This window comes from Oncorhynchus nerka, linkage group LG3 (assembly GCF_034236695.1).
Source record: "Oncorhynchus nerka isolate Pitt River linkage group LG3, Oner_Uvic_2.0, whole genome shotgun sequence".
Lineage (NCBI taxonomy): Eukaryota > Metazoa > Chordata > Actinopteri > Salmoniformes > Salmonidae > Oncorhynchus > Oncorhynchus nerka.
The window spans coordinates 45,753,129-45,759,532 of record NC_088398.1 but is presented as its reverse complement, the minus strand read 5'-3'; positions in this window follow the sequence as shown (position 1 = coordinate 45,759,532).

Here is a 6,404-nt window from a genome sequence, read left to right as displayed (position 1 = left end):
TTATTTTTAGACATTTTTTCCCCCTTGACATGGTCAAATAACTATGGAAGCCCATTCTCACCACCAAAAACAATGTAAAATGTAGATCAAAATGTCAAGATACTTAAGTCAAAAATTGGACATACTAAATCGAAATTTCGAGATACTAACAAAAAAATGTAGATGCCCCAACACTTTTATTCGGTTAAAAAAATATGGACACAAAAGCAAGTATTGTTGTTTAGACTGATTTGCCTCAGCACAATTAATCTGTGCTTCAGTCTGATCAACTGTAGTTTACTGATAACCACCACAGCTGCAGGTAGCCTAGAGCTCTGATCCCTCTGGCCAGGGGAAATTAAGCAGTAATGTCATGTATTTATAGCCGAAGCTATGCATTTATAGCCTAAAAAAATGCCTATTTATTTATGTTAAGAAAAATGGGAATGTGATAAAATGTTGTTTATATTCAAATTTCAGGTGGCATAACTACCTAGACCTTTTCAATCCAAAATTATTGACTGGAATTAATGAATCAACACAATAGTGATGACATACTATGTGAGTAACTTTTTAATTACAGATGCCCTGATAATTCTATTGTCCAATCACATTTGTTGTTTAGTCAAAAGAATACATATGACTTGTATGACTAGCCCATATAAAACCATTTTACAGCTGATTTATTACTATGTCATACTAGCGTCCGGAGTTTTAGCTGGTTAGGTTAGCCCAGTGGTTCTCAAACCTCTCCTCGGGGACACCCAGATGTTTCACAATTTTGTTTTAGCCTTGAACTAGTTCACTTGATTGACCTAATCAAGGGCTTGATGATTAGTTGACCATTTGAATCAGGTGTGCTAGTTCTGGAATAGATCAAATACATGAACCAGCTGAGGGTCCCCGAGGAGAGGTTTGAGAACCACTGGATCAGCCTACCAGACCACTGGGTCAGCCTAACCAAAAATAATGGCACTGATTGGCCTATAGGTGGCGCTGTTATAAGCAGTCTCACTTAAATCCTCATATCCGCCACCCTGTTTGACCAAGAGACTGCAAACTTTGTAGGTAGAGGTCTTTCTTCTTGCTGAACACATTTGTCTCTGAAAAAACCGCTGACTTATTAATAAATCAGGAAATCGAGCCTCCCAAGTGGCACAGTGGTCTAAGGCATTGCATCGCAGTGGCATCACTACATACCCAGGTTCGATCCCAGGCTGTAACACAACCAGCCGTGATCAGGAATCCCATAGGGCGGCGCACAATTGGCCCAGCATCGTCCAGGTTAGGGGAGGGTTGGGCCGGGGGACCTTTAGTTGGCTCATTGCGCTCTAGAGACTCTTTGTGGCGGGCCGGGCAACTTCAGGCTGACCTTGGTTGTCAGTTGAATGGTGTTTCCTCCAACACATTGGTGCGGCTGGCTTCCAGGTTAAGCAGGCGGGTGTTAAAAAGCGTGGTTTGGCGGGTCATGTTTCGGAGCAAGCCTCTCGAGCCTGTTGGGGAGTTGATGAGACAAGATGAGACAAGATCGAAATTGGGGAGAAATCTGATTTTACGTGTCCATTTAAATCCTTTGTAAATACACTTCACAGTGGCCTATCAACGTGAAACGATATAGGATCATAAAAGACATTACCATGATGAAACATTCAGTTTGGCATTGATATCTTAAAAAATAAGGAAACAATTAGCAATTCTCTTTTTTGACTATGTAACGCTAATGCTTAAAACAATCGTGAAAAATCTTCTCATTGACTAAAACTCAGATTCACTCCAAATTTTGTAAAATGGACTCATCACAATAGTCCCTAAAGATTTTGAGAAAAATTACTTTGATGCACTCAAAGGCGGCTGCCAGTAGATGCATATTAGCACATACTCTAATATGCTAAAAATGCAAGAAATACTTCTTATGAACCATAGGACCAAATGACACAAATGTTGTAGGCCCATGGTACATGTCTTAACTTAGTTTAAGAAAGCTAAGATATTGGTCAAAAGTTAGAGTTATAGAAAATAAAAAATAAACATTTTACTTGTCCATTTAATCCACTGTAAATCCACTCCACAGTGGCCTATCAACTTGAAACAACCCTCTTATGGACATCCCTAAGATGAACCACACTGATTTTGGTATTGATATCACACTGAATTTGGTATTGATGCATATCGTCGAAAACCTCGTAACTAAATGTTTACCAATTTAATTTTTTTTAATATTTATTGAAAGCAGTAACTACCCTCATGAATAGCTTCATTAAATTAAATGAATGTTCGCTGTAGCCAATAGTGATCAGAAATGGCTATTTGGTAACGAGACTGGACTGAGAGATACATGTAGTCTATTCATCAATGTATATGTACCAATAATCACACTCTTATGCCGACAAATTATAATCAAAAGAGGTCCATATGTTTTAGGGCATCTAGCTAATAATGTCGAAGTGGCCATGTCTTTTTAGTATTACTAATGTTTGGACATGGATGGACAGCAAGTCAACTGTGAAGACAATCAGTTGGATAATGAACCTCCCAAATCCAGGCAGACAAAGAGATATAGTTGAAGTCGGAAGTTTACATAGACCTTAGCCAAATACATTTAAACTCGTTTTTTTCACAATTCCTGACATTTAATCCTCGTAAAAATTCCCTGTCTTAGGTCAGTTAGGATCACCACTTAATTTGAAGAATGTGAAATGTCAGAATAATAGTTGAGAGAAGGATTTATTTCAGCTTTTATTTCTTTCATCGCATTCCCAGGGGTCAGAGGTTTACATACACTCAATTAGTATTTGCTAGCGTTGCTGTTAAATTGTTTAACTTGGGTAAAACGTTTTAGGTAGCCTTCCAATTTTGTTCCATTCCTCCTGACAGAGATGATGTAACTGAGACAGCCTCCTTGCTCGCATACCCCTTTTTCCTCCAAACATAACGATGGTCATTATGGCCAAACAGTTCTATTTTTGTTTCATCAGACCAGAGGACATTTCTCCAAAAAGTATGATCTTTGTCCCCATGTGCAGTTGCAAACCGTAGTCTGGCTTTTTTATGGCGGTTTTGAGGCAGTGGCTTCTTCCTTGCTGAGCGGCCTTTCAGGTTATGTCAATATAGGGCTAGTTTTACTGTGGATATAGATACTTTTGTACCTGTTTCCTCCAGCATCTTCACAAGGTCCTTTGCTGTTGTTCTGGGATTGATTTGCACCTTTCACACCAAAGTACGTTCATCTCTAGGAGACAGAATGCGTCTCCTTCCTTAGCGGTATGACAGCTGCGTGGTCCCATGGTGTTTATACTTGCATACTATTGTTTGTACAGATGAACGTGGTACCTACCTTAAGGCATTTGGAAATTGCTCCCAAGGATGAACCAGACTTGTGGAGGTCTACAATTGTTTGGAGTTCTTTTGATTTTTCCATGATGTCAAGCAAAGAGGCACTGAGTTTATAGGTAGGCCTTGAAATGCATCCACAGGTACACCTCCAATTGACTCAAATGATGTCAATTAGCCTATCAGAAGGTTCTAAAGCATCATTTTCTGGAATTTTCCAAGCTGTTTAAAGGTACAGTCAACTTAGTGTATGTACATTTCTGACCCACTGAAATTGTGATAGAGTGAATTATAAGTCAAATAATCTGTCTGTAAACAATTGTTCGAAAAATTACTTGTGTCATGCACAAAGTAAATGTCTTACCCGACTTGCCAAAACTATAGTTTGTTAACAATAAATTTGTGGAGTGTTTGAAAAATTAGTTTTAATGACTCCAACCTAAGTGTATGTAAACTTCCGACTTCAAACTGTAGGTAGAATTGGCACACTGACTTGTCCAGTCTTTGCCTCAAGCCTTTTTTTTTCATTACACTGCAAGGAATGGAGCTTCTCAAATTCAGGCTCCATAAGAAAACTTAAAGATTTTCATTTTAAAAGCTTCTTAAAACAAGGAATACTTTTGATAGACAATGGTCAATTTGATAGGCTCCTAATCCTTCATCAACAAGAGAATGGCTTCTAAAATATGTATGACCATTCTGACTCATAACACCTGGTGGACACAATGTTCATGAATAAGTAATTATTCCTAAATGTTGTGGTCTCTACACTTACAGTATGTCTCAAATGAAATGGCATCCTTCTCTCCCAGGGAACCATGCCAGCTCCTTGGCACATCCCCTTACAGGAAGAACACCGCTAATGTGCCAGCTATGCCCTGCTATCTTCTCAATACATTTTGGGAACATAAAACAATTGAATGATGTATGAAGTGCTGTCCTTGAGCTGTTTTGTCCTTGAGCTGTTCTGTCCTTGAGCTGTTCTGTTCTTGAGCTGTTCTGTTCTTGAGCTGTTCTGTCCTTGAGCTGTTCTGTTCTTGAGCTGTTCTGTCCTTGAGCTGTTCTGTCCTTGAGCTGTTCTGTTCTTGTCTAATGATGTTCTGTATTATGTCATTCTGTATTATGTTTCATGTTTTGTGTGTACCCCTGGAAGAGTAGCTGCTGCTTTTACAACAGTAAATACGGATCCTAATAAAATACCAAATACCAAAAATACCAAAATGAGTCAAAGCCACTGTGGGTCAGAGCTGAGGACATCCTAAAATGCTGACAACACCGCCCACATCGCGTGCGCGAGCGATGCTAAATAAATGTACACATTTTTGTTATTCAATCATTGCTCCCACACTGCTTTAGCGCATCAACGAGAGTCTGCGTAGTCAGGCACTAAAATAGAACTTGGTTCTATTTGTGTCGCTTGACGCGCAACATGTCCTGCCTCTCCCATTGAGGGATTGTGGGTGATTGAAAGATGAACTGAGGTCCACACTCCAGTCCAGTTGGTGGTGGTAATGCACCTTAAAGTTGGTTGCCAACCACCATATAAAGTCCAAAGAAGAAGATTCCTGAAGGAGGAGAGATTACTAGAAACAAACTGGTTTATCCTTTTATCTGTGGATTAATTGTCGGAGTAGAGGACCATTTCAGGTAAAATAACAGCCCAATATTTATATCATAGGACACATTAACTAGCAACAGCAAGCTAGCCTGCTAAATTGTCATAAATGTTTCATGCTTTTCGACCTGTCCCCAAAATTAATATAGTTGGTTCAGAGTTCGTTTTGATATTTTAACCTTCATGTCCTGATTGTGTCTGGTGTGGGTGGACAAAATCAACATGCGCACGATGGTGCATACACACACACACACACACACACACGCGCGGTGTGGTCAGCATGTAAGGGGCACTCTGCCCACAGCCTTGTCTGATGAACTAGAGAACAACACTGTGCATAACACTCTTGTTGGGAGACTTCTGACTCAAAGTGTGAGCATTAGTCTTCTCTCTGTTGGACAAAGGCGTGAATACAGTTTGTTGGCATGTCCTGCAAGAAAAGATTATTGATGAGTAGAGTGTACTTTAGCCTCAAGGAATACTTCATTTAAAAAAATGGATAACCCAACCCTGTGTACATTTGTTCACACATATCAAATACACATGGTCTTAACATCTTTCAATGGAATGTTTGCCGCCTATTTCTCATTCACAAAATATTGTGTTTGATCATGCCTTTAAGATGGTTTACAGATTGAACTGACCTGAGCCTTGTTCTCACTGCAGAGAACAAAACAATGTGGGCATTGTAGAGACCTCAAAGCTAAATCTGTTCCCATTTCAGCTAGTCAAAGATTATAGGGAGAGAGAGTGAGTGAGAAAGAGAGCGAGCGAGAGAGAAATTCCATCTAGACACAATTGCTTTAGAGCACACAAAAAAACGATACATACCTCGGCCTACACATCAGCGCCACAGGTAACTTCCAAAAGCTGTGAACGATCTGAGAGATGCCATCAAACGGAACATAAAATTTGACATACCAATTATGATCTGACTAAAAATACTTGAATCGGTTATGGAACCCATTGCCCTTTATTGTTGTGAGGTCTGGGATCCGCTCACCAACCAGGAATTCACAAAGTGGGACAAACACCAAATTGAGACTCTGCATGCAGAAATATGCAAAAATGTCCTACAACGTAAAGCACAAAATAATCCACGCAGAGCAGAATTAGGCCGATACCCGCTGATTATCAAACTCAAGCTGGTCCTTGGGTAAGCTGGTCCTTGGCCTCTGTTCACAAACACAAACAGAGCCCCAGGACAGCAACACAACCAAATCATGTGAAAACAAAAAGATAATTACTTGACACATTGGAAAGAATTAACAAAAAAAACAGAGCCATAAACAGAGAGTACACAGTGGAAGAATGCCTGGCCACTGTGCCTGCCCCAAAATTAAGGAAAGCTTTGACTATGTACAGATTCAGTGAGCATAGCCTTGCTATTTAGAGAGGCCGCCATAGGCAGACCTGGCTCCAAAGAGAAGACAGGCTGTGTGCACACTGCCCACAAAATCAGGTGAAAACTGAGATGCAC